This window comes from Ambystoma mexicanum, chromosome 6q (assembly GCF_040938575.1).
Source record: "Ambystoma mexicanum isolate Mex_15411 chromosome 6q, UKY_AmexF1_1, whole genome shotgun sequence".
NCBI lineage: Eukaryota > Metazoa > Chordata > Amphibia > Caudata > Ambystomatidae > Ambystoma > Ambystoma mexicanum.
In genome coordinates, this window is record NC_090937.1 from 32,917,567 (window position 1) to 32,942,209 (window position 24,643).

Here is a 24,643-nt window from a genome sequence, read left to right on the forward strand (position 1 = left end):
CCAATATTTGAAGGGCTGTCTTGTGTGTGCACAATTTCTGCCAAGTTCACGCACACACCGCACTCCTCTCCAGAACAGGGGGATGACACTGCCCTGTTCAGATTTCCAAGTCGATTTCATCGGGACCATGATTCGCTTCTCTATGGGGAACAAGAATATGTTACCAGTAACATGCTTGTTTACCAAATGGGTGAAATATATGCTGGCCCCAATTGCAAGGCCGAAACAGCAGCTGCCCTGATGATCAACCACATCTTCTCACGTTTTGTCCTTCCCCAAAGGATTGAGTCAGACTGATTAAGTCACTTCACCAGCGAAGTGATGACAAAGATGTGGGAGATACTTGGGGTTAAAAGGAAACTCCACATTGCATACCACCCATCCTCTAGTGGGGGATTGGGAGGTACAATAAAACCATTGTGAGCATTCTTAAGACGTTTGTGGCAGACTCTGGGCCAAGTTGGGACTTTCGATTACCGCTTGTCCTGATGGCCATCAGAACTGCACCAAAATGTCTCCATTTGAGCTAATGACTGGATGAAAAATGGTGCTACCTCCGCATCTGCTCTATAGAACACAAGAGCAGATACTGATATGCGCCTCCACAACATAGGAATATGTTGCAAATCCAAGAAAACACCTTCAGCAGGCTTTTCCGTACGCTTAGCGGAATCTGGAGAAATCGGTAGAGTGCATGAAAACCCACTATGATTTAAAAACAGCTTACAAAGAATACCAAGTAGGAGCAGGGTCTACTTGTACAATTTTCAGAGGAACCAGACTAAGGAGAGAACATTCCTCCCCTCCTGCTGTTGTCCCTTTGAAATTGTTGACAAAATTTCATCTGTCGCCTATAGAATGTGCATCCCCAAAGGAGAGCTGTAAGAAGAGAAATGGGTCCACATCAATCAGTTAAAAAGTTGTCACTGATTGATGAGCCAAAGCAAAATCAAATAGAGGAACCATCTGAAGAATGAGAAGAAAGGAAAAGAAAAAGAAAAGGAAGGTATTGTGGTGCATAGATATATTTATGTAACAGGGAGTATTTTCCTTTAGTGTTACTGTAATAATGAAAAAAATGTGTTTTAAAAATTAAATGGTTGTTCTTGTCTAGTTGAGTAATCTACTTGGTGTGATGGTAAATATGAGAAATGTTTACGTCCTAGAAAGCGTAATTTGTAATTATTGTCCCACTGTTGTAAATCTTCTGGGAAGACTGTCATTTAAATATCTTAAAACCTGTTTTTATCTATCTCCTATTAGATAATTAACTTCATTACCACCTAGCTTGGTGAGGACCTCCTTGGGGACCTGGAAAAGGACAGAAGGAGAGGGGGTGCCACTCCATACCCTCCAACCAAAAGATGGAAGGAAATCCTGGTGTGCCACTCCCTGATGAAAGAGAACTCCGTCAAATGAACCCCATTCTGCCCTACTCTCCATCAACAAGAAGTTGCGACAGAGCGGGGGGGGGTCTGAGGGGTACATTTAAGGCCTAAGGCAGAAACCCCCTACAACAAAAACTGCATTTCAGTAGTCACCCAAAAATGGCTTTGCTCTTGTTTTGTGAGCACATATGGGGTGAGAGTTGAACACAGCCACCCCAAGAATAGCTGCATTTTGTTGTCATTCACATGAATCCAGAGAAAACAACTCAAATTCAGAATGGCTGTGCATTGCTGTTCTGTCAGTTAAACATTCAAGGCTGCACAGGAAAATGACCTATATTTAAAATGGCAGTGCCCTGGTGCTACTTTCATTTAAAACATCACACAGTTGTGTTCTATTAAAACACAGCCCTGTCTGTGTATTTCATTTTGAACACCATCAAATAGGGCCATCCCTCCCAGAACAGCATTGTTTCATCAGTTAAGTCCATGAAAAGCAAGAGAATTTAGTTTCAAGTCAGCATCACTTGGATTTACTTTATGAAATAAACCAACACACGCAGAGTACTTCAAAGGAAAGAAACTCTCTCTATTGCCTCATGTCAATTACCAGGAAACCAAGAAACCATTTTCAAGTATATCTCTGTGTCCAGAAACTGACCAAATCTATTAAAAAGCGTTTCAGAAAGTAAATGCAAAGGAAGCAGTGTGCGAATAAAATGCATTTTTGAAAAATGAACATGAGAGAAAAAGAACGTGGGTAAATCTGCTTTTGCAAAGCAGAAAATGACATTGGGAAAGTTAAATGTTAAATAATAATGTAGCTCGCACAGAAACACACTTGTACATCTGGGGAGAGAGGCTGCAAAGATATGTATATTGTGCTCTGTTTTTCCCCCAAAATTCAAATCATCCTGGCCGAGGTCCTGGAATTTCTGTCAAACCAGTTTGGCAGTAAGGCTAATTTCGCGCCTACCAGTGACTAAGGCTGCAAGGGTAGAGGCCCTGTTTTTATGGACCTGATAGTGTGATAATTACAGGTTCTCCCAGACTTCCAGGCAGAACCGTTCCCATGGACAAAGGATGGAGGTGAAGCCCTGTGTTTTGCCTCAGAGGAGTGAGTTACTCTACACTCAAATTGGAGGACTTCAAAGGGGAGTCGTGGAAACCCTTGTATAAGCTGATCCAGAGGAGACAATTTGGACTGTGTGGGTGGCAGCACCGCCCACATCTTTGGCAAATCCACCTCATTGACAATGCAGGACATTTATACTTTAAGACATTTTTCCCCGCAATCTGAATAAGCAGTAATGTGATATTATGGCAATTTTAATGTGATTTTTGGACAAGCACAATAAGACTATGTGCATCTCTCTGGCACGTGGTGAACTGAAATGGCAGGAAAAATGTATTTCTGGGGGAAGCATACATGGCACAGATATTAAACTTGAGGAAACTATGCCAAAAACTATTATGCATATGTGTAGCCATTTGCAGAATTGTAGATAATATGTTTCTCCTGAAAATGGCGATATTGTGCCCAAGGACAAGGCAACAACACACAGAATTGGCGTTCAAACTGGCATATTCCTTGTAAAATATTGCATCTGCCTATCTGATTTTTATGATGGTGACTATTGCAAATATGAAGTTTTGTTCCATAACCCACTTTTGTGAAAAATAGGCTTGTGAGACAAAGGGAGTCAAAAAAGTACACACACATAAGGTGTTGTCACTTCCCTGGACCCAATCAGCCTGCAGGGAGGAGGGGACACTTGTAGCCTGGCCTATCCCATGCAAGGTGTAGGTCCAGAGTATTTCCGCCCAGATTGTAAAATTCTATGATGTAATTCTGCCTATATAAGGGGGAGACAGGGAGACACAGAGATATTCAACATTCAAGATTCACCCTGCAAGATTGCAAGACTCCAGAACCAGGTCCAGAGGGAGCTGACCCCATCCAGGCAGAACCACCTATTCAGAACCACATTCATCCCAATAATCCTGGGAGAAAGGAGGAAAGGCAGCTGATCCCTTTAGGAGAATCCAGTGACTAGACTCTTTAGCCAGATGACCCATCCCACTGTCCACAGTGACCAGACTTTTCCCAGCTGTTCACAGCCAGGAAAGCCCAGCTGACCCAGTAATCAGATCTCTTGACCCTGTTGCCCATGACCACATCCGTGGCCCAGCCATTTAGAGACCCTGCTGGCTGTCCAAATTACCAAACCCAAGCTTGCCTTGTAAGAATCCTATCGCCCAGTACCCAAAAACTGCATTTCCCACTGTTTAACATTGCTTATGATATGATAGGTTATTTATAACGCGCTTAATACCCAGAGGTTTCTAAGTGCGGACCCGGGGATCGAACCTGTGTTGCTATGTGTCAGCTTGCTTCGAAAGCGAGCACGTTGCCCCTGAGCTATCCTCCTTCCTGTTCAAAACCTATTAAAATCCCATAAAAACCCTAGTCATTTTCCAAATTGCCAGCATCCTCTGTTCACTCTTTCCTTAGAAGAATCTGTGTAAGTCCATATCTGTTAGCATATTTCTTTTCTATTTCCTTCAGTTACATGTGTAAGTCCCTAGTATCAATTGGAATAACTCAATTAATTTACCTATAAAGAGATTCACGGTGAGTTGGTTGTAATTCAAACTCATCCTCCTCATGACAAGTGCCTTTCTTTAACAATTATAGTCTTTAAAATATAGTCTCAGTAGAACTAATCATTGTGGTAACAAAATCAATTTTGCCCATGTAGCTTGTTTTCTTTCAAATCCGATTTGCATTTCTTATTTAAAAAAACATATCAACCTCCTATAAAGAGTCATCCCTTCCCCTCATTATTCTATCTGTTCTGTGTCTTTGTTTCCATCCCAAAAAACAATTTCCTATTTTGATTGCTAAGCCCATTTTAGTGCAATCCGAGTATGCTATTTTGCTCAATTTGAAGGTTTTCATTTTTCATATTTGGCCTCTCATTCTGGGGTGGTGGGTCGGATTTTAAAAAATGATTTCCCCTCTTCTTTCTTGCTGACTCCTTGCCACTGCTTTCCATCCACAATTAATTTAGTTAGCCAGTGTTTGGGGGGGGTGTTGCTGGGGGAGTGCATAACACATGTGCCATTATGTTTGAAGAAAAGTGATTTTATTTCCATTTCTATTTAAGGTTTATGTAGATGATGTGAGAAAGTTGAATTAATTGTATTATAACATTTTGCATCTGTGTTGCCACACCGTGGTGGCTGCTGCCCTAAAATTGCTCTGATTTTTCATTTGAATCATAAAAATAAATAGGTATTTCAGTGTTACTCTCCGGCCTGGTTCATTGTCCATTGCGATACGGGGTGTTTGTTAAGGTGGTGTGAGATGGGTTGGGTGCCTCTTCAAGAAAGAATCCAGGGTTAAAATAAAAATGAAAGGACGTGTTTTATTGTGCGCCACCTTCAGTGTCCGTGGAAGAAGTCTCTGGCTGGAGTGTGCTGTGCCATAAAATCCATTACACGTTGGGGGCTCGTGCCGTGATTGAAGAAAGTGTTTTCACCCATGAAAACTTAACACAGCAGCCTAACTCATTGAAGGTAGTGATACTTTTTGTGGTTAGAAAACTGTGTTACACTGTAAAAGCGCCAGCCCAAAACGTATACACTAGGTATTAGGCCTCTGTGTAAAACTAAAGTAAACTTAACCATAAACTAGACAAAAGCAGAGTACAGAATTTTCCTTGCATAGATAATTAAATAAAGGAATAACACTTCTCATAATGAGCACTGAAGAGATTAATATAGCTAGGCAGCAACTTCTGTCCAAACTATTCGTTAGAGAGGAATGGGCGGAACAGGAGCAAGGAGCCTGGATAGCCAACATGACGCCACAGGACACCTCCATGAACATGGATGTGTGGCAGGACAGTGCCATGTTATATCAAGCCCTGACTGAGCTGTATATGACTCCGAATATTAAAGAAGAGCAGCTTAAAATGGTCTGACTCACTCCCTAAGTATATCTCCATATGGTGGTTATGGAGGAAAAATACAGAGAAAGTATAACGTTTGCCCAAAACCAGTCTGGCCTCCTAAATCAAACCCAGGGTGAATTAAAACAGATAGACAAAAGAGCCAATATTCTGAGGTGGAATTTGAAAACCACATCAAACAGTTAAAAGAGGAATTGGCAGTACAGCAACAAATCAACTCAGAAAATGAAAGCCAGATTAGCAACATTTAAAGAAGAGTGTCAGGAAAAGGTTGAGTCCCTGAAAGAAGGTCAACTAAAATTAAACCAACAGGCGGTATACATAGAACCTACTGAGGGGACATGATTACATTACAAGAGCAGATTAAAAAGTTGGAAGAGGAGAATAATAAGTTAATCATTAAAGAACTCCACTCTCAAACAGAATTTGACCAAGAACGCCAAAATATAAGTGCCTTCAAGCAACAGAAGGATGACCTGGCTAAACAGAGGGGCACCCTGTATCAGGAAAGAGGTGCCCTATGTCAGGAAATGTGCAAATTAAAAACAGACCTACAGAAGAGAGAGTTAGACCTCCATGAACTGAATGAACTAAAAGTAGAATATGAAACATTATTGGGGCATTCAAGACAAGCAGAAGGTGATTTAGAAGAGACTACCCAAGCCGGAAATGTGCAAAGTCAGGAGATGTATCTCCTGCAACAAAAATGGTCTCAGTGTTCCCAGGCAATGCAGACAGCACAAAAAGACAATGAGGCCCTGATGTGATGAGAACAGGTGTCAGATTCTGAAGACGCCTCCCTCCCTTCCTCCTCACCTGGGTCCTCCGTGGAGCTGCCCTCAGGATGCCTCTTCTTCCTCCGGCAGATCTTAAGTGTGTCCTTTCCCTTCTTATCCTTCTTCTTTTGGTGTAGATAAGGTGTAGATAAGGTCTCTCTCCTCAGGATGCCACGCTGTTGGCTGGAAGAACTCCAAAAGCGTGGCCTCCCCGGGAGTGAGCCCCAGCAACAGGGAAAAGCCTCCTGGCTGAAAAACCCTGCAAGTCCAGTTATAGATTGAAAGGAATAGCCAGACTGCTTGTTGTAGAATGAAGATGGACTGATGCAAATGATTCCTTCAGGAAGTACTGTGGCAAGCGGAACTGAAGGCTGCGATACCCCGGTGGAAATGAAGAGGAAACAGGATTCCGCAATAAGGGACAAAGAGGGACAAAGACAGAAAGAAAGTCAGTACAGAAGAATCAAAAGAGTCCAGAGAGAATTCCGGGTAGCAAGAAGAGGGGATTAAATAATCCTCCTGAGAGTCGGGAAAAAGCCGTGCAGAGAGGAACTCAGAGTGGAAGGAAGAATATAGATAGAGCGAGAGAGACGCAGTGACAAGAACACCACGCAAAAGAGAAAAAGGAAGGTCACAGTAGCAAGGGGATCTGTGAAGGGTGCAGAAGGAAGGTCCCAGCAGCAAGGGGCTCCGGGAAGGGTGCAGGTCGGGCACTGTCAAATCACTCAGAAAAACAAGCAGAGTGTTGGTGGACAGACAAGAAAGCAACTAGCGTTTGGCACAGAAGAACCAAGGTGCAACGCCGGATCAGGGAACAGTTAAGCCGGAAGGCGGCCATTTTTGAAATAAACTAGACCACTCAATGTGAAACAGCAAGAGCTGATGGAACAAGCTAATGGCACCTCCACCGGTCCAATACTTGCCAGGAGAGCATGACAACTGGGGACTACAGAGCCAGATAGCAGCCCAAGGGAAGGTAATTGAGGAAAGCCCTGATAGCAGAGCAAAAGGCTCAGACCATTGACTACTATCAAGAGGTACGGGCTGAGAAGGAGAAACTTGGGAAGTTAGAAAACAAGTGTGCTAGGCTGAATCAAAACTTGAGGGTCCCCGAACAAGTAGAGAGTGGCAGGGCAACCCCTGATCCCAGTGGGATGCATTCTGTACCAAGGGCCTCAAACCCATTTACCATCTCATATGCACCAGGCACTGCTGACTCTATGTCCCCAGATTCACATGAACTGGAAACCATGAGTCAGCTAGACTTAAATAGGCCTAGCATGATTGAGCTGACAGGTCAGCATCCATCAGAGACTGATGGAGGGGTGTCCCTGTTCAGGTACAAAAATAATATGGCTGAGGGAACTGCACAAGAAAGCTCCTATGACGAGATAATCAGGAAGCTAGACCTGCAGAAACATCACCTACAAAGGAACCACTTGGTTTGCTTTGCAGAAAAAAAGGAGTATGAGTTGAGACCTCAAAAGAGTATTCTAAAAGCCTCCACACAATCAGGGCAGTGAGGGGGATTCTTCACCAATCCTGGATGCAGGGAGGAGTCAGAAGACTACTCTCCTTTGCGAAAGAGGGAGTCCAAGCGGCGTGACTCAGAGAGCCCCAGGTGTAACGGGGAGAAGAGACTAGTTCCCATCGTTCTGGGAGAAACTCACAAGCTCAAATAATTAGGTAGCGCCTAGAGGATGACGAGGGGACCTCAAATAGCAGCAGCTCTGAGTCTGAGGGCGAATGGACCCGGGTGAAGTGGCAAAATAAGGCTAATGAACAAAAGAGATCTCTGGTGAAAGACCCCATTAAACAGATTAAAGCTATTAGGAGTTTCATGACCTTGTACCACAACAATGCCACATATTCTGTCTTCGAGCATGTGGAGCTATATGAACAGATGCTGACCTCTTTTGGCATTAAAAATAACCAGAATTGCATAGAATTTGCCAAATGGATGGTCTCTCCAGAGTACTGCAGCTTCTCTGCTGTGCTGGAAGACCAGAACCATTCAAAGTGGTCCACCTACAAGGCGGCCATCTTGAAGCACATCCCCACACACAGAAACCCCCAGGAGGCCCAAAGGCCAGCCTACGATCTGAAGTGTGGAGAGGATCAGGCCCCAAGAGAATTTGTTCAGGAGCTAAAATGGGCATTTGAGCAAACTACTAGGTGGGTGTACATGAATAGTACGGAATTTATAATTACCTATTTTCATGCACTTCCAAAATATATCATGACAGAGCTTGTAAGAGATTTTCATGATGACAGGACCCTGGACTGGGTAATAGAGCAAGCTACCCAGATCTGCGAGGTCCAAAAACCTTTAGAAAACAAAAATCCAACCAAAAACCCCAAACCAACCAACACCCGCGCTGCTGCCAAGGTGACAGAGATGAAGGTTGCCCCCATTTTGGACCTAGAAATGTGGGGGGCTAAAAATACACCCTCCCAAAACCAACCAAATTAGAGGCAGAGAAGACCCTCTGATCAATCACAAGCAGGTGGGAATCAGGTAGGGTACCCCACAAATGTGCCCCCTTACTTTGCCAATTACATCAGCCCTAGGTATAAGAGCTAAAGACCCATCCTGGGGTACGTGCGGACCCCTCTTGCCCCAGGGGGGGTGTCCAATCAGGTGAGTATGGCCCCAGGGAACTTCCCTCCTAATTTCCCTCAGGAGGGCAGTAATCTTCCAAATTCTGGCTTAAGTTTCTTCCCCAGGTACCCTCAAAACCTCAATATGCAGGACAACCCTCCTTACTCTCCACGCTTTCAGGAGTCCATACCTCGAAATACGGGAGAGGGGAGGCCAAGGGTGGAGGGCTACCAGGGGAATCCCCAGTACCCAGGTTACTCTGGGAGAAGGGATAGTTACCCTTCCCGAGAATTACCCTGAGTTGAACCAAGACTCCTGTACCAGCTGGAGCGGGGGTACTAACTGGAGAAACTGGTCCAGAACCTTACTCAAGCTCAGCAGAACCCTCAGATGAACATGGCGGCTCAGAATAACTCCAATCAAGGGTCTGACACCCCGGAACAATGACGGGGAGAGAACCCTGGTAACCAACCAGCTCCAGAGGAGGAGGCACGGGAAGAAGGGGGGTGTAAAAACCTAGAGGAAGCTTCCTTCCTCATCCGTGAAAAGCCCCTAGACACCCCAGAACCGGAACTAAAATCTCCTTCCCCCGAATATCTGCAACCCGGGGAATGGAGGGTGGGTAGGAGAAAAAAAGAGACCCAAAAGGTCATTTTGTGGAGGAAGTCAGTATCCTCTAGTTTGAAGGGGGAGAATCCTTGGAGGATTCTGGGAAGAAAGTCTTCTCCTTTAAGGAAAAGAGTGTCCCAAGAGACCATAACCCGACTGGGTAGAGGTGGGGACTGATTCAGAATCACCCATCCTTGAACCCCAGAAATATACTGTGAATGTAACAGTAACTGAGGGACCCTCCCCACAAACCAGTTCTAGTGACTGTCTCCAGGTAAAGGGGGACAGCACAGAGCTAAGGGAAAAGGAGGATTCCGAAATCCCACCAGTTTCAGGATGCCACATTTTCTTTACAGATTCCGGGCCGCCGACACAGAAAACTGTCCAAAACCCCACTGTGTCGGAGTCCAAAATAAAACAAAACTCACTGCCAGCTTGCCCAAAATGCCCATTTCCTTTGCCCCTTGGAGGAGAATGAAGGGAGGTTCTATGCCCTAGTCCGTTGCAAGGCCAATGTGCATGTTTAGCATTGGTGGACACTGGATCTCAAGCCACTCTTCTGTCCAAAAGGGCATTTGAGCAGCTAAATTCAGGAAGGGGGAGAGATATCAGATCCCTCTCACCCCTCTTCCTGGACAACTCCAGAACTTTGATGGGAATGAAATTCCCATTGAGGGGACTGCGGAGCTGGAAATTAAAATTGGGCGATACAAGTGAAGCACCCGGTAATAGTCTTGACTCCAGAGGGATCACCATGCCTATTAGGAAATGACCTCCTTTGGAGGTTGTCTCCTCTAATAGACTGTGTGAACAAGGTACTCTGGACTCAGATTAACCGGACAATAAAATTAAAACAAAGCATCACCTATGTCCGTTTAAATGGCACATGCCACATGGTTGAACAGATATCTGACCAAATTGAGTTCCATTTCCAAACCAATCAAATACCTGACATTAGAGTAATTGCTGCAGGAACACAAACTGGTGATGGGAACTCCTCTCCATTCCTGAAAATTAACCTTCCTTCCAGTTTCAAGTGGCATTCCACGCTGGAAGGATATATCTTGAAATGTTATACCAATCCCCAGTCTGAAAATCCAAGTCCTGTAGTCAAAAGTGATGAAAAACCAGCTCAAAGCTTGGCTGATATTTAGAAAATGAGAGAACAGCTGTTGCTCCCTATTCAGTTAAATGAGGGGGTGGAGCCTGTTCTCGCCTGAGTGTGCCTGAATAATGGAAGAAGCTTCACCAGCGAAGCATTGTTCAGGAAACTCCCAAATGATCCGACCATTCCCATACTTAAATTGATTGATAAGTGGGAAATGGCCCTGGAAACTCCCAATTCCAAACATCTCCGGTCTAGCAGGCTAAACATTTCCATTGGTGATAAAAGCAAAGCACATAATTGTTGGCTCCTGGAAGATGTCCCTGCTACATTTTATTTAGGCAGTAACATTCTCAATCGGTTCGCAATTAATTTGGATCTTATCAATTACAAGGCCTGGTCCCGACTGGGGGGAAACCCTATGGGCTTTGATGATTCTGAAAAGGCATTTCGGTCAGCTCAATTGCTACTGTATGCAGTTGAAGTTCAAATTGGAGAGGAGGTCACCATTCCAGGATGGACCCAACAATTCCCACTTGACTTAGAAATTGAGAGAGGACAGAAACCTCAAAATCCAGATGCTCATGTACACCTCAATAACCATCTTCAACAGCAGGGGTTGGGCTTAAACCCAACACCATTAGTTAATGTAGAACACAACACCATTCCAATATTGGTGGATAACAGTGACCCTAGGAGTATCGCTCTGGGTGCAGGCACCATTATTGGAATGGCGGTTGATGACCAGCATTTTTCCATGGACTTAGGGAATTAAACTATTGGACCAATCCACAATGACTGCTATGCCTGTGACGATGACATACCGGCAGAAAGGATCTTCACCCGGCAAGGGGGGAATTTCCTGGTGTGCTCTTCCTGCTCTTGCGCGGAGGAAGAGGTGACCTGTGACATCAGGAAAGATGAGGTGATATTCCAGGTCCACAAAGTCTGCCTCTCCTATGTGAAACCCTCTGTCCAGGTCAACACACTCACCAGAAATCTCTCCACAGAGCTGGAGGAGGCCACTGAGATCGCGAAATCCGAGGTATTTCAATGCTTCAGACAGAAGGTTGAAGAACGGGTCAACCTCGCTGATGCCTGTGAGACCGAGGAACAAAAGCAATAGTTGAAACAGTTGTTTTTAGATTTTCAAGATATCTTTGCTGTGGACGCGTATGACTGCGGTCACACTGAGATACATACCAACTCATTTCCCACGGACCATGGAATGACTCCTGTATTCGTGAAGCAATATCGCTTGCCTGTAGTGTCTATGGAGTCCCTTACAGAAATTAGAAAAAACCTAGAGTCTTGTGGCATAATTCGTCCAGTCCACAATACCTTTATTAATCTGGTACTGGGGATTTTAAAACCAAATGGCCAATGGAGACTTTGCGCAGACCTTAGGGAGCTGAACAAACGGGTCCACATGTCCCGATGGCCTCTTCCCTACATTGACCAGGGACAGATCCACGGGCAGAGGTGTACACCACCATTGACCGGACCAATGGATACTGGACAGTACCCGTCAGTAGGGAGGCAGCAGTACACATGGACCTGGACTTCCATCGGATACATCAACTCCAGCAATTAATTCAACATCTTCCTACACAAGGGCATGCCCAACTTGGGTGAATTGGGTAACCTGGCCTATGTGGATGATGTCCTGATTAAAAGCTCAACTGTGGAGGAACACATAGCGGATATCCGCCATGTTTTGACCGAGTTGAGGGTCGCCGGAGCAAAACTGTCTTTCCAGAAGGCACAGTGGTCTAGGACTCTTGTCAACTTTTGGTAAATGAAATCACCTCTGAGGGTCTCTGTCCCGAGGTGAAGAAAGTGGAAGCACTACTAAATCTGAACGACCCCACATCTCTGCGTGAATTAAGGAGCCTTCTTGGACTGACCAACTACAGTAGGGAGTTCATTGAGGATTACGCAGAGGTCACAAGACCCCTGGTCCATCTGTTAAAGGGGGGGGTCAAGTGGGAGTGGGGTCCAGAACAAGCTGAGGCAGTGACACAACTCAAAAGAAGCCTCTCACAAGCGCCTTGTCAAGCTTACCCCATCAAAAACAAGGAGTTCTTCTTGGAGACAGGGTTCTCGAATACATGCTTAACAGCAGTATTATATCAAAAGCATGACAAGGTCAATAAAGTCATCTCCTATGCAAGTAAGACTTTATTCTCTGTGGAGGAAAAATTCAATGATTGTGAGAAGGCACTCCTGGCAAGGTTTATGGGCATTGAACAATTACAACCCGTTCATCCAGGGAGAGCACATCATTGTGTAAACTCTGCACCAGCCTTTGCAATACTTCCAGAGTGACATAATCTGGCCAGGAAATGTGAGTAATTCCAGAATTACTTCCTGGATTCTGTCCATGCAAGGCTTTCCTATGGAGGTAAGATATGTCCAAAACAAGAAGAGTGTAAGGACTCACCGTCAATGTACTGGACTTGGGGAAATGCTGAATCAGGAATGCCTGGACAGTAGCTGTCAAATTCTTCCCCCTATTGTAACCCTCTGCTGAGTAAGAAACAGACAGAGGGATCTTATAGGTGTAAGAGGAGACACACGCCGCGACTCACCAGCTGCGGAAACAAGAAAAGTGATCAGTATAACTAGAACTTCAAGGGGTATACCCCCCACCTCCCTAAGAGAGCTAACCCACCTCCAAACATAGAAGACTATCAGGCTGGAGGTAGAGGTGGGCCGCAGATGACTGGAGGTCCCCAATGTAGCCCCTATAGTATCTAGGACAGCAAGAAGTGAAAATAACTAGGTAAAACAGAAACAATACAAGATAGTAATGTAGGACAGAAAATCAGAAGAAGTTCTTACCAAGTTAACATAAGGGGGGCGAAACCTCAGTCCAGTATCCAAGCAATTCCAGGTACCTATCCCGACAGCACGAGGACATCTAAAAGTTCCAGAAATCAATATGTAATCCTGATGGGGCTACCCTGACAGCACAAGACGCCTATTTGAAAGGTGGCACACTCAGCAAGCATCTCTAGTCCCTGTGCCATATAAGCAGTTCCGCTGGGTTGTTAGCAGGTATACAGAATATGAGCAAGAACTGGGATAGGATGTTAGACTGGTGCAGTCCGTTGTGGCAATCCGGTTCGGTAACGTGCAGGCTGTTACAGTGACAGAACGATGACAGTTGCAGTCCAAATGGCAGTCTGGTTCGGTAATGTGCAGGCGGTTTACAGTGACAGAACGTTTTGACAGTTGCAATATAAATTGCAGTCCGGTTCAGTAATGTGCAGGCGGTGGTAGTGACAGAGTGTAGGCAGGTGCAGTCCGAGTGGCAGTCCGGTTCGGCAATGTGAAGGTAAGAAAACAAACAGGATACAGAGGTTTTCCAACAGAGATTGAGAACGAGGACAAAACAGGAGCAATAGGACAAGGCGAGGGCAAGGAAAACATAGATTCAAGAGTTGGGAAGCAGTAATACGGAAGTCCAAACTTCAATCAGAAGCACTGGTTTCAGCGTGGGGGCAGGTTTTATTACTGAAGTATACGTCTCCTGGAGATGATGTGAGACATACGGCCGTGCTTTCTCCACCCTGTCAAACAATGTGTAGAGAGGTGCTGAAACTGGCACCATGGCAACAGATAGCGAGAGAGAGCAGGCGACCGAAAACATAACAAAGAAACAGGTAATCCATTAAGAAAACGGCCTTAAGGGAATACATGATTGGATCTGATAGGGAAACCTGCAGGTTCGGCCACCAGCCTACCTGGGCCGCAGCGATTCCTGACAAAGAGTCCCCATGCGCAAGGATTGGCTGACTTGCATGATTGTGCCTGAGAAAACTGTCTCGAGGATGAAAGTCTCAAAACCCAAGATAACATAGATGCGAACATGAATTCCGTGCACAAGGTCTATGAAGAAGACAAGTGCAAGGGGATGCCCACAGTTTATGTGGACGGGTGCTCCTACCATGTTGACAACAATGGGTAAAAGGAACTGTGGCCGGCGTTGGGAATGCCTGGGTGGATGATGCGCCGGAGCCCTCCACTGGGTACAAAATCATTCCCCGCAGTAGTCAGGTGGCAGAGTGGATGGCAGTTCACCAGGTCATCCTCACTACCATGCAACACAAACTCCACAAACTGGTCATAATTAGCCATTCAGATTATGTCTGGAACAGGTTTGTGGAGCACCTGATCAACTGGAGAACCAGAGGCATGCTGTGTGCCAACAATAAACCAGTTAAACATGGCAAGCTCATGCTAAATATTGATGATCTGATCACCTCTAATAGGATGAACATCTATTGGAAAAAGATTAAGAGTCATTGCAGAATAGAGGGACCACACACAACTGGAAATGACCTGGCTGATCAGTTGTCCAAAACCAGAACCATCCAAGGGGATCTACTTGAGATCGAGTCCCTGTTGGTGGAAATCCAGGTCACTGCTGTCACCAGGTCCCAGACACTTTCTCACAATGAACTCTCAACTGCCCAGTGGAGTAAGGAGACCCCAGATGCTGATTTAATTACAGCACAAAAAGGTGTTCCGATTATTGGAAAATGTTACCAGCAAATTGAGAGCCCTGTGAACTTTCCTCTCACGCAAATTGATTATATTGATTACATGGGGAAAGAGGAAGAGGTTTCCCAAAATGTTCCGAATCCAAGACGGTTTGTTGGTAAGGAGATCCGTCTCTGAATGTGACCAGTGGGTGGTACCTACCTAATTCCTAAGCCTGATGCTACGTCACGCACATGACTGCCACAGCCGGTCATCAGGGGTTTCATACTACTCTAGAAATCTTGCGGGAGGTTGCATACTGGACACACATGAGGAAGGACCTCAACCAATATTTGAAGGGGTGTCTCGTGTGTGCACAATTTCAGCCAAGTTCACTCACACACTGAGCTCCCCTCCAGAAGAGGGGGATGACACTGCCTTGGTCAGATTTACAAGTAGATATCATTGGGCCCGTGATTCGCTCCTCTAGGGGAAACAAGTACATGTTAATGGTAACATGCTTGTTTACCAAATCGGTGGAATGTCTCCCAGCTTCAAATTGCAAGGCAGAAACAGCAGCTGCCCTGATGTGCAACCACATCTTCTCGCGTTTTGGCCTTCTCCAAAGGATTGAGTCAGACCGAGGAAGTCACTTCACCCGCAAAGTGATGACAAAGATGTGGGAGATACTTGGGGTAAAAAGGAAACTCCACATTGCATACCACCCATCCTCTAGTGGGGGAGTTGAAAGGTACAATCAAACCATTGTGAGCATTCTTAAGAAGTTAGTGGCAGACTCTGGGCCAATTTGGGACATCTGATTATCGCTTGTCCTGATGGCCATCAGATTTGCACCATCTTCTGACACCAAAATGTCTCCATTTGAGCTAATGATTGGACAAAAAATTGTGCTATCTCATCATCTGCTAAATAGAACACAAGAGCAGACACTGATATATGCCTCCACAACACATGAATATGTTGACAATATAAGAAAACACCTTCAGCATGCTTTTGCGTACGCTCAGCAGAATCTGGAGAAATCAGCAGAGGGGATGAAAACCCACTACGATTTAAAAACAACTAACAAAGAATACCAAGAAGGAGACAGGGTCTATTTGTACAATTTTCAGAGGAACCAGAGTAAGGAGAGAACATTTCTCCCCTCCTGGTGCGGTCCCTTTGAAATTGTAGACACAATTTCACCTGTACCCTACAGAATCCGCATCCCCAAAGGAGACCTGTCAGAGGAGAAATGGGTCCACATCAATAGAGGAACCATCTGAAGAATGAGAAGAAAGGAAAAGAAAAAGCAGAGGGAGGTATTGTGGTGCAAAGATATATTTATGTAACAGGGAGTATTTTCCTTTAGTGTTATTGTTGTCACCAGGATCGGTGATATCCTCACCAGAGAACGTAGAATCCGATTCACCACCCTCCCCTAACTCCTCACCTTCGTCTCTTCTTCCTATACCCTTCTTTCCTTTACTTCTTGGTCGCTCCTTTTTTTTATGTAGGTAGGGGCGCCCACGGAAGGAAGCCACCGTGTCACCCAAAAAGGGTTTCCGGTGCCTCCTCCCGGGAACGCCGGGAAGGGGAAAAAGCCAAAAGGCACAAAAAACCCCTAAGCGACCTGCGTGACTCTCCTACGGAATGAGCTGGAATGCTGGGAGAATGCAGTCAGCTGAAGCTGAACTCCGTGGTAGAAAGGATGAGGCTCCGGAGGAAGGTAGACAGTAAATAGTACGGAATCTCACAAGGAGAACCAAGTCCATAGGTGAAGCACAAATGAATAGGCAGTCCTTAAACATGCCGGGATCTGGTACACGGGAGATCACAGAGGAAGGTATCCGAATCAGAAGAATCAGCAATCCAAGAAAACAGGCCTAGGTCTGGTACGCAAGGAGGCAGGCAGGAGGAAAAAGAACAGGAAGGGGAAAAATAAGGAGGAAGGACGGAAGCAGAGAAGGGACGGGAGAAGGAGGGTGGCGAGGAGAGAGGAAGGGAAAATAGTAGAAGGAAAAAAGGGGCAGCAGGCAAGACAAGAGGAAGAGGAACAAGGACCCGATAGAGATCGGGTACTACAGCAGCGAGTGCGAGCGAGGGAAGAGCAGGCAAAAAGGCAGACAGCACTAACGGAGGAAACCGGAAGCATTGCAACGCGTACACAACACGGAAGGAGCTGTATTTATACTCCGGGCCGCGTAAGCGCGCATACGCACGGGCGGAGCTGCAGGTGGGCGTGACAGGCTACCAGCGTGCACGGCAGAATAATGTCCGCGCCACCAGCGGTTCCACAGGCGCCAAGTGCCGCGCGGCATGACAATTGTAATAAAGAAAAAATGGGTTTTAAAAATCTAATGGTTGTTCTTGTCCAGTTGAGTAATCTACTTGGTGTGATGGTAAGGATGAGAAATGTTTATGTCCTAGACAGCGTAAGTTGTAATTATTGTCCCACTGTTGTAAATCTTCTGGGAGGACTGTCATTTAAATATCCTGAAACCTGTTTTTATCTATCTCATATTAGATAACTAACTTCATTACCTCCTAGCGTGGTGAGGACCTCCACGGAGACTTGGAAAGGGAAGGAAGATAAGGGGGTGCCGCTCCATACCCTCCAACAAAAAGACAAAAGTAAATCCAAGTGTGCCGCTCCCTGATGAAATAGAACTCTATCAAATGAACCCCACTCTTCCCTACTCTCCCTCAACAAGAAGTCATGGCAGAGCAGGGGGGATCTATGGGGTACATTTAAGGCCTAAAACAGAACTAACCCCCTACAACAAAAACTGCATTTCAGCAGTCACCCAAAACTGGCTGTACTTTTGTCTGCTGAGCACATATGGGGCAAGAGTTGAACAAAGCCACCCCAAGAATAGCTGCATTTTGTTTTCATTTATGTGAATCCAGAGAAAACAACTCAAATTCAGAATGGCTATTCATTGCAGTTCTGTCAGTTAAACATTCAAGGCTGCATAGGAAAATGACCTTCATTTAAAACAGCATCGTACTGGTGCTACTTTCATTTCAAACATCACACAGTTTTGTTCTATTAAAACATAGCCTTGTCCGTGTATTTTCATTTTGAACACCATCAAAAAGGGCCATCCCCCCGAATGGCATTGTTTCATTTAAACTCTGCACATCTTGGATTTACTTTTTGAAATAAACCAACACACGCAAAGTACTTCCAAGGAAAGATGCTCTCTCTCTTGCCTCGTGTCAATTACCAAGAAACCATTTTCAAGCATATCTCTGTGTCCAGAAACTGACCAAATCTATAAAAAGCCTTTCAGAAAGTAAATGCAAAGGTAGCTGTGTGCGAAAACAAAACACATTTTTGTGAAATAAACATGAGAGAAAAAGAACGTGGGTAAATCTGCTTTTGCAAAGCAGAAAATGACATTGGGAAATCTAAATGTGAAATAATACTGTAGCTTGCACAGAAACACACTGGTACATGTGGGGAGAGGGGCTGCAAACATATGTATATTGTGCTCTGTTTTTCCCCCCAAAAGACAAATCCTCCCGGGTGAGGCCCAGGAATTTCTGTCAAACCAGTTTGGCAGCAAGGCTTATTTCGCACCTACCAGTGACTAAGGCTGCAAGGGAAGGGGCCCTGAACTTATGGACCTGACAGTGTGATCATTACAAGTTCTCCCAGACTGCCAGTCAGAACTGCTCCCACGGACAAAGGATGGTGGTGAAGCCCTGTGTTTTGCCTCGGAGGTGTGAGTTACTCTAAATTCAAACTGGAGGTCTTCAAAGGGGAATCATGGAAACCCTTGTGTAAGCTGGCCCTGGGGAGACAATTTGGACTGTGCGGGTGGCAGCACTGCCCACATCTTTGGCAAATCCACCTTATTGACAATGCAGGACATTTCTACTTTAAGACATTTTTCCCCGCAATCTGAATACGTAGTAATGTGATATTATGACAGTTTTAACATGATTTTTGGACAAGCGCAATAGACTATGTGCATTTCTCTGGCACGTGGTGAACTGAAATGGCAGGAAAAATGGATTTCTGGGGGAAGCATAAATGGCACAGATATTAAACTGGGGAAACTGTGTCAAATACTATTATGCATAGGTGTAGCCATTTGCAGAATTTTAGATAATATGTTTCTCCTAAAAACTGCAAAATTGTGCCCAAGGACGAGGCAACATCGCACAGAATTGGCGGTCAAACCGGCATATTCCTTTTGAAATATGGGATCTGCCTATCTGATTTTTATGATAACCCACTCTTGTGAAAAATAGGCTTGTGAGACCAAGGGAGTCATAAAAGTACCCACACATAAGGTGAGGTCACTTCACTGGACCCAATCAGGCAGCAGGGGGGAGGAGACACCCATAGCCTGGCCTATCACATGCATGGGGTAGGTCCTGAGTATTTCCGGACAGATTGTAGAATTCTATGATGTCACTTTGCCTATATAAGGGGTAGACAGTGAGACACAGGGAGATTCAACTTTGAAGATTCACCCTGCAAGATTCTAAGACTCCAGAACCAGGTCCAGGGGCAGCTGATCCCATTCAGGAAGAACCACCTATTCAGAACCAACTATCCAGAACCACATTCACCCCAATAATCCAGGGAGAAAGGAGGAAAGGCCGCTGATCCTGACCCATCCCGCTGTCCACAGTGACCAGACTTTGCCCAACTGTTCCCAACCAGGAGAGCCCAGCTGACCCAGTAACCAGATCTCTTGAATGCGCTGCCCATGACCACATCTGTGGTCCTGCCATCTAGAGACCCTGCTGGCTGTCCAAATTACCAAACCCAAGCTTGCCTTGTAAGTTTCCTATCACCTCGTACCCAAAAACTGCATATCCTGCTCTTTTACCTTGCTTCCTGTTCAAACCCTATTAAAATCCCATAAAAACTGTAGTCATTTCCCAAATTGCCAGTATCCTCTCTTCACCCTTTCCTTAGAGGAATCTGTGTAAGTCCATATCTGTTAGCATATTTATTTTCTATTTCCTTCAGTTACATGTGTAAGTCCCTCTTCTTGCTGACTCCTTGCCACTGCTTTCCATCCACACAGAATTAAGTTAGCCGGTGTTTGGGGGGAGTGTTTCAGGGGGAGTGCATAACATTTGTGCCATCTATGCTTGTGAAGAAAAGTGATTTTATTTCCATTTCTATTTAAGGTTTATGTAGATGATGTCAGAAATTTGAATTCATTGTATTATATGATTTTGCATTTGTGTTGCCACACTGTGGTGGCTGCTGCCCTAAAATTTGTTTCGCTCTAATTTTTCATTTGAATCATAAAAATAATTAAATATTTCAGTGTTACACACCGGCCTGGTTCATGGTCCATTGCGACACGGACTGTTTGTTGAGGTGGGTTTGAGGCGGGTTGGGTGCCTCCTCAAGAAAGAATCCAGGGTTCAAATAAAAATAAAAAGGCGTGTTTTATTCTGTGCCACCTTCAGTGTCAGTGGAAGAAGTCTCTGGCTGGAGTGTGCCGAGCCATAACATCTGTTACAAACTGAGGTGTTGTCAGGGGGATGCTGATACTTTGAAAAGGGTGGGTGAGTTAGGCCACACTGTCCCAGGATTCTAAAAGCAACAGAAATCCTGCTAAACCCAAGTTTCTACAGGTGCTTGTACAAATCTAACATCATAGATGATGCAGTCAAATAATGTCAATGCTCAAGTTAGGAACCAATAGTTTATCATGCATAGTGTCCAACATTTTTTATTTATTGGAGAACCATATTTTAGATGCACCTACATTAAATTGCTTTGTTTTCAACTTGATTCTTAGACTTTTGACATCAGGGTGGATATGGGTTTAAAGTAAGCATAATTATCTGATGTAGATTGTTTGATTTCCTTTTCTGCGAAAACATCAATGCCAAATTGTGTGTCTAGATATAGCAGGGGTCTGCAACCTATGGTTCTTCAGATGTTTTGAACTCTGATGACCACAATGCCTAACCATTGATTATGCTGACTGGGGGTGCTGGGAGTTGTCGTCCAACATATCTGGAGAGCCAAAGGTTGCAGACCCCAGCTACATATAGTGAGGATAAATATGAGGTTTGGTTTAGACTGATGCTTGGGTGCAGTCCCATTGTAATTTAAGTGGGTTATCACATGTAACATTGTTGTGTTGCCATTTTATAAAATGTTATTGCAAAACAGCTTGTTTTTGTCTCAAAGTATGAGGGTGTAATTGTTACACACTAAATTCTTAGACTGAGTTTTGTCTCAGAGAAGACATATAGACACTCCTACTAAGTATATTGATTGCACTAATCTTATTCAGGGGTGGGTTTTTAGAATTCCCTTAGTGCTGTGTCTGCTAATTATTATAGATAAATAATCTGAGAGTTACTACCTATAAAAAGGTGAACTCTAAAAAATGCCAATGACAATGACAAGGTACACACGTTCGGCCCAAATAAAAAATGTCCCTATTACAAAACAAGTGCATCGAGATAGCCCCTAAATGCATCATAAGCACACCCGCACAGCTCCCTTGGCATGGCCTGTGGCAATGCGCAGTGGACACGGGCCCTGAGGCATGCCCGAAGGCAATTCCCCAGGCAAAGCAAACACATCCACAGTAACCAGAAAGGATATGGCCAGCCTCTGCAAACATTCCCACAATGCTCACATGACATGGTCTGTGGCCACGTTTAGTGGGCACACTGTCTTGGGTCAATGCGCAGGGAAGACCTGTGGCCATGCCCAGGACACTGCAAACACACCCACGGGCCCCTTGATTTGGGCATCTCAAAATGCCATAATGTGCCTGCTGGGACCTGGCCTATGGCCAGGCCACATAAGTGCTGTGACTGGGGAATGGCATTCTGCTCAGTAGACGCTATGGCCGAGGCCTTAGGCACAACAAATATACCTGAAATGCCTACTGGACATTTTCTGCAACTATATCCAATGGACACAGTTTGCCTGGTATATTGATCACACCTTTAGTGGGGCAATTGAAAAGCCCCCCCCTGCCTTCCCCAGAAAACACAGAATTACAAAATCAGAAAGAACACATTTGAAACTGCACTTTAAATCCTCCTGGAACTGCAGCTGGCACAAAGAATTGTTTGTTTTGCTACACAAGTAGGGACAGAGGAGGCATTAGCTTGCACAATTAGTGTGTCTTTTTAAATAGAATAGACTAGGTGGCAGGTAAGCATGTACCAAGGGTTGGGTACTCACAACACTAGTAGGGCAGTATTTCTAAAGGTAGGGATGAGTTTGCAGCGTACCTATATGCAGAAATGTTATGTGCCCGGCATGCACCAGGTTCTCGGTAGGCAGCAAATAAATGCAGAGAAAATGTGTCCTGCAGAAGAAACATAATGTGGCATGTTAAAATTGCACCAGCAGAGAATTCTGCTTGTTGCTTTAAGAAAAGCCCAGTTGAGCATGCTTTAACAAATCAGGGAAAATGCTGTAGCCGGCTAGATGGTGGCTACCCAAAGGAATGTCAAGGCCGATCCTTTGCAGGGAGTGTACATGGCGGAATAAGATATTAGTGTGTTTGGTCAGCTGTCAGATAAATCAAGTTGCAAAGACACAGCAAGTTTATGCGATGAACTGGGCATTCCAGGAAATCAGAAGAAGTTGGCAGATTAATGTATGCTGCATCCGGTTAGGCGTGAAGGGAGGACGCAAGAAGTGGCTAAAAAAAAACCAACTAAATGCTGCGATGAAATCTTAGCGGGGTTAGAACAGGATGACTCACAAAAATAATGATTCATAAATCTATCAAGAGCAGGATGGCGACCACGGATTGCGAACAAGGTCTTGAGACTCGGCGACTCATGGCATGGGAGGTAAATATGAGCTATTTCATTTAATTAAAATAAGGCAATACACTTGTCTCTCACTCTCATCCACGCAAACATGTCAGCATGCAGCCAGTTCATGGACAGTGTGACCGTCTGTTAAACTGATGAGCTCGTGTCTTTTTTTCACCACAGAAGTAGTATAGGGCCTACCAACAATCAAAGAGATAACGATTGTCCAATCCCTAGTTGTGCACATATAAATTCCATGTGTAGTTTAGTAGAGGGAGCCAATGATTAGGAGCAATAGTTTTTCATAACTGTGACATCACAATGACTCATTCATGTTATATAAACTCCTGTTTTCTGTTCAAACGTTGGAGAATTCTGGAGTGAGAGCTTGGCTTTTAATCTTGATTTTTTCCCCAGTCTATAGCAATAAACTGGTTACCTTGCAATTAGCATACCACAACCACTCTCTGTTGTCTCTTTTTTAACAAATGCCAGTTAGAGGGCAATTTGGCTCTTTGTGACCCTCTTATCATACCCAAAGCGCAACCTGGGCACTGTGCATGAGTGTAATTTTAGTGTGTTTGCCACTCCCCTAACTTTCGTTTCACACCATTTTGTCCCCCTCATTTGTTAGGGGCCCTTTTCTTTGAGATGCCATGTCCCCTAACCAACATTTGCAGGGGCCCCTTTCCTTGAGATGCCATGTCCCCTACCCAACATTTTCTGCAGAGTTACTCCACTGTCACTGTGCCAGGAATGGCCGTCTGACAAGTTCCCGTCCAAACTTCATATCAGTCCGTCCATCCGTTTTTTTGTGCTTTGATTCCAGAATATATTCTTAGGGGAAATTGATTGAGGAATGTTTCATTTCGACCCCCCTATAACTTCATCCTGTGGATGGAACATTACAAAGCTTCCCAAAAAAAAGAGACTGGCAGAGTATGCTATTTGGAAAGATTCATGACGTTCTGGACAGTGGGGGTACATTGAAAGGGGATTTCGTTTTTGCTACCCCTGCACAGTACATCTCAAAACATCCTCCAATGGGCCTCATTACAACCCTGGCGTTAAGGTGTTAACGCCAGGGTTGTAATGAGGCCCAATATATTTAAAGTAGGTTTTATGTGCATTCTGAAAAGTGTCAGGCAATTCCACCTCCCAAAATAGTCTTTTGAATAGTTCAATGTCATGCTGCGTTTGCCAGAGGATGTAAACTTTTGTATTGCCCCACCCTCTTCTGTCTGTAGATCAGCCTCGAAGGCTGCAAACCATATGGACAAATGTGGCCATTTCTTTTTTTGGAAATGGCATATTCCACCCCCTCTGCCACAGTGCCCTTGGCCTCCCCATGGTCATGACAACCCTTGGGGGCTGCAATATGCGCTTTTGAAATATGTTTATGTAGGACCTCAATCAAAGACATAGGGGGTCATTACGAACTGGGCGCAAAGGGATACCGGGCACTGGTAATGACACTGGTGCAGGTAATCCCTTTGCGCCCTATTCCGAGGTCCCTTTGCGGGTCCCTCCTAAACGCCTGGTTTTAGGAGGCGTTAAGGACGGAAACCGCAAAGAGACTTCAGAGCTAATAACGATAGCGTAATTTACGGTACCATTAATAGCACCCTCCCCATTCCCATTGAGCCCTATGGGGGCTCAAATGGGAATGGGGAATGGCATTTTCAATGGGGACTTACCAGTCCCGCAAAGGTCAGACTAGACCGGTAAGTCCCCATTGAACCAGGGTGGACACGGTACCGGTAATGGTGCTAGTCATGGTGCTAATACCGCCATGACTAGCACCAACCTCGGAATGAGGCCCATACACTTGTCTGCCCAATTCCAGCCAATGACATTCGCGTATCTTCGTAGCTGAGTCTGTGGTGCATCGTTGGAGACCCAGATATTTCTAACTGGATGGA